General features: G+C 38.0%; 1 pseudogene; it reads right to left on the reverse strand.

The window, feature by feature from the left end:
• Positions 1 to 399: 399 nt before the first annotated feature.
• LOC116887860 overlaps positions 400 to 10,474 on the reverse strand; it is a 58,754-nt pseudogene continuing 48,679 nt past the window's right edge.

Below are 10,474 nucleotides of genomic sequence, written 5' to 3' on the forward strand. Positions count from 1 at the left end.
GACTGCTTCTCTGAAACCCATTTTCCCACTCATTTCTAGTGTTTAAATTATCTCTAATCAGAGTCTAAAGACTAAAAGTATCTATGAGAATTATCTTCACTCCTCTAGATTTTAACATAACTCTAAACACATATAAAAAACTTCCTACCATTACCTTGTTCCTTTTTTAATAGTCTGACTTTTATTATTCAGACCATATATAAATAGACAGAGAGGGAATCAATTTAAAAAAATCTGAGAAGACTATTTGTAAACTGTCATATTAGATTTATAAGAAAATATATTTAAAAAGAGAAAATTAAATATTGGAAATTATAGGAGTCTCTCCCTTAAACTGAAGGTGTCTCCTTTAATAGTCATCAATGTAGCTCACTGGCAATCTTAGGAAATTCAAGAAGCTCATTCATGTTCTATAAGCCCTAAAGGAAAAAACTGAGGAAACTCATTGATAATTTACACAGCTTCATTGTAAAGTTCAAGATCAAAGTGATTACAATCTTCCTTAAACAGGATATAAGGTGCACATAGTGTGGTTGCCTTGGGTGTGGTTTTTCCAACTACTTCTATGATTCTAGAGATTTCTTGTCTAGTGGCTCTATCAATGGTTCCATGTTGTCCTTGTCCATTTGAAAGAATAAACATTTTTCTAGTGGGATGAATCTTTTACAACTTCCCCACAAAGTTCATGGTTCAGTCAATATACTGTGTTAACATGCTGGTGATACGCCTTTGGGGAATTCCATTATGTTCACCATGTTTCTGCCATCAACACTCACAACCCAAAAGAAAGAATATTACCTTTTCCCTTTCTACAGGGTTTATTCCTCACTGATCCATCCTTTCCTGAGTTGTCCATCACTGTACCCCTCGCACTTGAGCTCCAAAGGTAAGGTGCCATCTGACCAAGCCAGCTCATTCACCCAAAGAGTGTCTAAGGGAGGGAGCGAGGACTAAAAAAAAAAAGACAATTAGACATTATAATGAGACTCCAGTCAGTGCTGAGGCTGAAGCAAGTTTATTTTTCTCTAGTCTGATTTTTATAACATTCTAAGTACATGCAAATGATAAGGTCAGTTCTAGGTCAAGGAACAAACAAAGCAATAAACAAAACTAGTCAAGAAATAAACAAGGCAATAAACAAAGTACTGTGTTATTCAGGGATTTATATCCCCCACTGCCCCCAGCAGCATGAATAGCACTTCAGACATAGAAAACCTGGTCGATGGGGAAGAACGTTCAATCATAATGTGTTTTGCCTTCAGCAATAAAGTTTGACTATGTAGCTATGGTAACAAATTAAATTCTTCCTTAACTCATTTTTTTTTGGTATTTTTTATTTACATTTCAATTGTTATTCCCTTTCCTTGTTTCCTGTCCATAAGCCCCCTATCCCATAAACTTCCCCTTCTTCTATAAGGGTATTCCCCTCCCCATCCACCCCGTCCCCTCCCACCACCCTCTCCCGACATTCCCTTACACTGGGGGTCCAACCTTCGCAGGACCAAGGGCCTCTCCTTCCTTTGGTGCCCAACAAGGCCATCCTCTGCTACATGTGCAGCTTGAGCCATGGGGTCAGTCCATGTATAGTCTCTGGTAGTGGTTTAGTCCCTGGGAGCTCTGGTTGGTTGGTATTGTTGTTCTTATGAGGGTGGCAAGCCCCTTCAGCTCTTTCAATCCTTTCTCTAATTCCTACAACAAGGGTCCCCATTCTCAGTTCAATGGTTTGCAGCTAGCATTTGCCTCTGTATTTGACATGTTCTGGCTGTGTCTCTCAGGAGAGATCTACATCCGGTTCCTGTCAGCCTGCACTTCTTAGCTTCATCAATCTTATCTAGTTTAGGTGACTGTATATATATGGGCCACATATGGGGCAGGCTCTGAATGGGCATTCCTTTAGCTTCTGTTTTAAACTTTGCCTTTATATCCCCTCCTATGAATATTTTTGTTCCCCCTTTTAAGAAGGAGTGAAGTATCTGTACCATGGTCATCCTTTTTCCTGAGTTTATGTGGTCTGTGGATTGTATCTTGGGTAATTCGAGCTTTTGGGCTAATATCCAATTATCAGTGAGTGCATACCATGTGTGTTTCTCTGTGATTGGGTTGCCTCACTCAGGATGATATTTTCTAGTTCGATCCATTTGCCTATGAATTTTAGGAAGTCATTGTTTTTGATAGCTCAATAGTACTCCATTGTGTAGATGTATCACATTCTCTGTATCCATTCCTCTGTTGAAGGGCATCTGGGTTCTTTCTAGCTTCTGGGTATTACAAATAAGGCTGCTATGAAGATAGTTGAGCATGTGTCCATGTTATATGTTGGAGCACCTTTTGGGTATATGCCCAGGAGTGGTATAGCTGTGTCCTCAGGCAGTGCAATATCTAATTTTCTGAGGCACCTGCAGACTGATTTCCAGAGTGGTTTTACCAGTTTGCAATTCCACCAACAGTGGAGGAGTGTTCCTCTTTCTCCACATCCCTGATAGCATCTGTTTTCACCCAAGGTTTTGATCTTAGTCATTCTGACTAGTGTGAGGTGGAATCTCAGGGTTGTTTTGATTTGCATTTCCCTGATGACTAAGGATGTTGAGCATTTCTTTAGGTGCTTCTCACCCATTCATTTCTTTCTCAGCCTGTTTATCCTTTGAGTAGAGGAAGGATACTTTATTGATTTGTTTCAGTTAATTTTATACCCAGCCACTTTGCTGAAGTTGTTTATCAGGCTTAGTAGTTCTCTGGTGAAACTTTTGGGGTCATTTAAGTATACTATCATATCATCTGCAAATAGTAATATTTTGACTTCTTCCTTTCCAATTTGTATCCCTTTGACTTCCTATTGTTTTCTGATTGCTCTGGCTAGGATTTTGAGTACTATATTGAATAAGTAGGGAGAGAGTGGACAGCTTTGTCTAGTCCCTGATTTTAGTGGGATTGCTTCAAGTTTCTCTTCATTATTTTGAAGTTGGTTACTGGTTTGCTGCATATTGCTTTTACTATATTTAGGGATGGGGAATGAATTCCTGATCTTTCCAAGACTTTTAACATGAAGGAATGTTGAATTTTGCCAAATGCTTTCTCAGCATCTAATGAAATGATCATTTTTTCCTTTGAGTTTGTTTATATAGTGAATTAGGTTGACGGATTTCTGTATATTGAACCATCCCCACGTCCCTGGGATGAAGCCTACTTGATCATGATGGATGATTGTTTTGATGTGTTCTTGGATTTAGTTTTCAAGTATTTTACTAACTCTTTTTGTGAACACTGTTCTACATGATCCTTGAAGTGATTTGAATGAGACAACCCCATAGTCTTCATCATTTTAAATACTTGGCCCTCAGTTTGTCACAATATTTGTGGAGGCTTCAGGGGTTTGGCCTTGTTGGAGAAGATATATCACAGGTGGCAAGCTTTGAGAATTTAAAGATCTCACCTTTCTGGAGTAGCCTCTTTCTGTTTCATGCTTTCAGTTCATCATGTAAGCTGTAGCATGAAATATAAAAAAGGCACCATGCCATGCTACCACTGGCAGGGCACTGGCAGACAGACTGGCCTTTTCTCATCCCAATAGACTCTCTGACCAAGAGCACTGAAATCTCTCCACCTGGCTTGCTAAGTTCCCATGGCAGGTCACTGCCACAACAGCCCCAGGCTTCCAAATACCCATGGCTAGCTGGAGTGCACTTCTCAGACACTCACACTTTGCAGCTTTACCTTTCTCGCTGGTACTCAGTTGAGTCGCTGTGTGAAGGAAAATACCACACAAACTTAGTTTAGAGGAAACACAATTGCTGGGCCCATCAACTAGCATTCTAATTTGTAAGCTATTCTAAGATACAATTTATAAGCTATTCTCCAGGCTGGAGAGATGGCTCTGTGGTTAAGAGCACTGACTACTCTTCCAGAGGCCTTGAGTTCAATTTCCAGCACCCACATGGTGGCTTACAACCATCTAAGTGATTTGAAGTCCTCTTCTGGTGTGTCTAAAGACAGTGATAGTGTGCTCACATACATAAAATAAATAAATCTTTAAAAACAACCAATATGGTAATTTTTTTAAAAAAGATACAAATCCTTTGATAGTGGATCCTGGCAGATCCAATGCCTGAACCGGGGTCTCCTATATTTTGTCCCCATCATCTTTTCCCATCCAAACAACCTATCTTTTCTCCTGTTTCCCCTCTTCCCCTCTCTGGACCTGGAAATCATGACTACTCATCCAGTGACTGGATGCTTGAAATCTCTTTTCATTAGGGGAAGGTTCTGCCACAGTAAGCTGTCAGTATCTCTCAGGATCTGTAAGCCCAAAAAAAAACCCTTGGCTTGCTGTAGTTATGGTGTTGTATCAAGCAATTGAAAAGCAACTGATAGAGCCTGTGAATTGGAAATCATATAGAATACATTGCTATCCTCATCACCCATTCCTACAGTAGTGACCTGTCCATCCTCTTTTGTTTTTGAGCCTCTGATATCTATGGAGACCTCTACTATTGATGATCAAGTCCCCCTAATAGCTTGTTTTAACTAGTCTATTAGAAACTGATTTTTATTGTATTGTCCCAGATTATGCCTTTGTTTCAAGGAAAGATGGGCAGTGCATGGTTTCTCTGTTTCTAAAGCACTCAATTTGAACTTATTGTTCCCATATCCCATAGTCTCACAAGCCAGGAAAAGAGAGGCTTCATCAATTGTTTAAAACTTTTCCTTAAATCCAGGAATGTCACTAATGAATAGTCTCTGAATCCCAAAGCCTCTCACACAGACCATTGTTAAAATCATTATTGATGAACCTTCTGGCCTCCACCTGCACTCCTGAGTTAAACTTGTGGGACAGCTCTCTGGATCCAAATCCTGCTAGTAGAGAGCTGGTTTCCCAGGAGTACTGACACACCTAAGATCAGAGGCTCACATGATCACAGGAGGGATAATTTCCAGTCAGAGACAATAAAAGCAACTAACACCAGATATAACCAAATGTCAAGAGACAAGCATAGTAATCTAAACAACAGAAACCAAGACTATTTGGCATCATCAGAACCCAGTTCTACCACCAAATCAAATACCGGATATCCAAACACACCAGAAAAGCAAGATTTGGATTTAAAATCACATTTTATAATGATCATGGAGGACTTTAAGAAAGACATAAATAACTCCCTTAAAGAAATACAGGACAACACATGTAAACAAGTAGAAGCCCATAAAGAGGAAACACAAAAATCTCTTAAAGAATTACAGGAAAACACAACCAAACAGGTAAGGAAATTGAAGGAAACCATCCAGGATCTAAAAATGGAAACAGAAACAATAAATAGCTCACATTATACTTGTATGTAAATATTATTTGGTGGTGATTATTGTGGTATATGATATCAACTTGTCCAGCCTCTACTTTAGAGATTGTTGATATTAATATTTACCACAAACATGGGTGTTAACATTTATGTCTATTAAAGTTGATTTAATCCTTGAAAAAAAAAAAGAAATCACAAAGGGAGGCAACCCTGGAGATAGAAAGCCTAGGAAAGAGATCAGGAGTCATAGACAAAAACATCACCAACAGAATACAAGAGATAGAAGAGAGAATCTCAGTGGCAGAAGATACCATAGAAAACATTGACACAACCATGAAAGATAATGGAAAATGCAAAAAGCTCTTAAGCCAAAACATCCAGAAAATTCATGGCACAATGAGAAGATCAAACTTAGGGATAATAAGTATAGAAGACAGTGAAGATTCCCAACTTAAAGGGCCAGAAAATATCTTCAGCAAAATTATAGAAGAAAACTTCCCTAACCTAAAGAAAGAGATGGTCATAAACATACAAGAAGCCTACAGAATTGAAAATAGATTAGACCAGAAAAGAAATTCCTCCTGTCACACACATAACAGTCAATACACCAAATGTACAAAAAAAAAATATTAAAAGCAGTAAGGGAAAAAGGTCAAGTAACATATAAAGGTAGACCTATCAGAATTACACCAGACTTCTCACTAGAGACTATGAAAGCCAGAACATCCTGGGCAAATGTCATATAGACTTGAAGAGAACACAAATGCTAGTCCAGGCTACTATATTCAACAAAACTCTCAATTCACAGAGATGGAGAAACCAAGATAGTCCACAACAAAACCAAATTTATACAATACCTTTCCACAAATTCAGCCCTACAAAGGATAATAGATGGAAAACTTCAACACAAGGAAGGAAACTACACCCACAAAAAGCAAGAAAGTAATCTCCTTGCAAAGAAACCAAACGAAGAGAGAGACACAAATATAATTCCACCTCTAACAACAACAACAACAACAACAAAAACAAAAACAGGAAACAACAATCACTATTCCTTCATTTCTCTTAACATCAATGGGGCTCAATTCCCCAATAAAAAGATATAGACTAACAGACTGGATACATAAAGAGGACCCAGCATTTTGCTGCATACGGGAAACATACCTCAGTGACAAAGACAGATACTATGTCAGGTACAATGTCAGAATAAAAGGCTGGAAAACAATTTTCCAAGCAAATGGTCCCAAGAAAGAAGCTGGAGTAGTCATTCTAGTATTGAATAAAATCACTTTCAACCAAAAGTTATCAAAAAAAAAAAAAAAGGAAAGACACTTCATATTCATCAAAGGACAATTCCACCAAGATGAACTTTCAATTTTGAATATCTATGCTACAAAATGCAAGGGTACCTATATTCATAAAAGAAACCTTACTAAAGCTCAAAGCACACATTGCACCTCACACAATAATCGTGGGAGACCTACAGATCCCACTCTCATCAATGGACAGATTGTGGAAACAGAAACTAAACAGAGACACAGTGAAGTTATGAACCAAATGGATTTAATAAATATTTATAAAACATTTCATCCTAAAACAAAAGAATATACCTTCTTTTCAGCATCTCATTGTACCTTCTCAAAAATTGACCATATAATCAGTCACAAGACAGGCCTCAACAGATAAAAGAACTTCGATATAATACAGTGCATCCTAAAAGATTACCATGGACTAAGGCTGGTCTTCAATAACAAGAGCGGCAGAAAGCCCACATATACATGGAAGTTGAACACAGCTCTACTCAATGATAGCTTGGTCAAGGAAGAAATAAAGAAAGAAATTAAAGGTTTTTTTTAGAATTTAATGAAAATGAAGGCACAAGATACCTTAACTTATGGGACACAATGAAAGCAGTGCTAAGAGGAAAACTCACAGTTCTGAGTGCCTCCAAAAAGAAACTGGAGAGAACATACATTAGCCCCTTGACAGGACACCTAAAAGCTCTAGGGCAAAAAGAAGCAAATACACCCAAGAGGAGTAGAAGGCAGGAAATAATCAAACTCATGGCTGAAATGAACCAAATAGAAATAAAATGAGGTATAGAAACAATCAACAAAACCAGGAACTGGTACTTTGAGAAAAATCAACAAGATAGATACACCCTTAGCCAAACTAACCAGAGGTCACAGAGAAAGTATCCAAATTAACAAATCAGAAATGAAAAGGAAGACATAACAACGGAATCTGAGAAAATTCAAAAAAATCATCAGATCCTACCACAAAAGCCTATATTCATCAAAACTTGAAAATCTGGAAGAAATGGACATTTTCTAGACAGGTACCAGGTACTAAAGTTAAATCAGGATCAGATAAACCATCGAAACAGTCCCATAACTCCTAAAGAAATAGAAGCAGTTTTTAAAAGTCTCCCAACCACAAAAAGCCCAGGACCAGATTGCTTTAGTGCAGAATTCTATCAAAACTTCATAGAAGACCTCATACCAATACTGTCCAAACTATTCCACAAAATAGAAACAGAAGAAGCACTACCCAATTCCTTCTATGAAGCTACAATCACACTTATACCTAAACCACACAAAGACCCAACAACGAAAGACAACTTCTGACCAATATCCCTTATGAATATTGATGCAAAAATACTCAATAAAATTCTTGCAAACCAAATCCAAGAACACATCAAAACAATCATCCATCATGATCAAGTAGGCTTCATCCCACGGATACAGGAATGTTTCAATATACTGAAATCCAACAATGTAATCTATTATGTAAACAAACTCAAAGAAAAAAAACACATGATCATCTCAGTAGCTGAGAAAGCATTTGGCAAAATTCAACATTCCTTCATGTTAAAAGTCTTGGAAAGATCAGGAATTCATGCCCATCCCTAAATATAGTAAAAGCAATATACAGCAAACCAGTAACCAACTTCAAAATAATGAAGAGAAACTTGAAGCAATCCCACTACTTATTCAATATAGTACTCGAAATCCTAGCCTGAGCAATCAGAAAACAATAGGAGGTCAAAGGGACACAAATTGGAAAGGAAGAAGTCAAAATATTACTATTTGCAGATGATATGATAGTATACTTAAGTGACCCCAAAAGTTTCACCAGAGAACTACTAAGCCTGATAAACAACTTTGGCAAAGTGGCTGGGTATAAAATTAACTCAAACAAATCAGTAGCCTTCCTCTACACAAAAGAGAAACAAGACGAGAAAGAAATTAAGGAAATGACACCCTTCACAATTGTCACAAATAACAGAAAATACCTTGGTGTGACTCTATCCAAGCAAGTGAAAGTTCTATATGACAAGAACTTCAAGTCTCTAAAGAAAGAAATTAAAGAAGATCTCAGAAGATGCAAAGATCTCCCATGTTCATGAATGGGCAGGATTAATAGAGTAAAAATGACCTTCTTGCTGAAAGCAATCTACAGATTCAATGAAATCCCCATCAAAATTCCAACTCAATTCTTCATAAAGTTACAAAGAACAATTTGCAAACAAACAGCAATTTGCAAATACATTTGGAACAACAAAAAAACCCAAAATAGCTATATATATATATATATATATATATATATATATATATATTCTCAACAATAAAAGAACTTCTTGGGGAATCAATATCCCTGACTTTAAGGTGTATTACAGAGCAATCATGATTAAAAAAAAACCTGCATGGTATTGGTAGAGAGACAGGCAGGAACATCAATTGAATAGAATTGAAGACCCAGAAATGAACCCACACACATATGGTCACTTGATCTTTGACAAAGGTGCTAAATGGAAAAAAAGAAAGCCTTTCCAACAAATGGCGCTGGTTCAACTGGAGGTCAGCCTGTAGAATAATGCAAATTAACCCATTCTTATTGCTCTGTAGTAAGCTTAAGTTCAAGTGGATCAAGGACCTCCACATAAAACCAGATACACTTGAACTAATAGAAGAAAAAGTGGGGAAGAGCCTCAAACAAATGGGCACTAGGAAAATTTTCCTGACCAGAACAACAAAGGCTTATGCTTTAAGATCAAGAATAGACAAATGGTACGTCATAAAATTGCAGCTTCTGTAAGACAAAATACAATCTCAATAGGACAAAATGGCAACCAACAGATTGGGAAAAGATCTTTACCAATTTTTCATCACACAGAGGGCTAGTATCCAATATATACAAAGAACTCAAGAAGGTACCTCCAGGAGAACCAAATACCCTTATTAAAAAAGTGGAGTCCAGAGTTAAACAAAGAATTCTCAACTGAGGAATACCAAATGGCCGAGAAAGAAGCACCTAAAAAATGTTCACCATCATTAGTCATCTGGGAACTGTAAGTCAAAAAACCACCCTGAGATTTCACCTCATACCAGTCAGAATGGCTAAGATCAAAAACTCAGATGATAGTAGATGCTGGTGAGGATGTGGAAAAAGAGGAACACTCTTCCATTTTTGGTGAGATTGCAAGCTGGTACCACCACTCTGGAAAGCAGTCTGGCGGTTCCTCAGAAATTGGATGTAGTACTACCTGAGGACCCAGCTCTCTCTCCTTGGTATACATCCAAATGATGCTCCAACATGTAACAAGAACACATGTTCCACTATGTTCACAGAAGCCTTATTTATATATTAGTTATATATAATAGCCAGAAGCTGGAATGAACCCAGATGTCCTTCAACAGAGGAATGAATACAGAAAATATGGTACATCTACACAATGGAGTACTACTCAGCTATTAAAAACATTGACTTCATGAAATTCTTAGGCAAATAGATGGAACTAGAAAATATAATCTTGATTGAGGTAACCCAGTCACAAAAGAACCCACACATGCTATGCACTCACTTATAAGTGGATATTAGCCCTAAAGCTCAGATTACCCAAGAAACAATTCACAGATGATATGAAGCTCAAGAAGAAAGAAGACCAAAGTGCAGGTGCTTCAGTCCTTCTTAAAAGTGGGAACGAGGCTGAGGCCGTGGAGAGCTCATAGGCAACACCCCGCGAGCAAACCTGAGCCTGGGGACCACAGGTAAGACAAACTTTTCTGCTACAAACGACTTGCCTGGTGATCTCGGTCACACAGAGGCGGAGTTTCTGGGGCCGGACACTTCCGGGTGTTTGGCCAGAGTCCCGGACCAGCGGAGGATCCCTGCCTTCAGCA

This window comes from Rattus rattus, chromosome X (assembly GCF_011064425.1).
Source record: "Rattus rattus isolate New Zealand chromosome X, Rrattus_CSIRO_v1, whole genome shotgun sequence".
Lineage (NCBI taxonomy): Eukaryota > Metazoa > Chordata > Mammalia > Rodentia > Muridae > Rattus > Rattus rattus.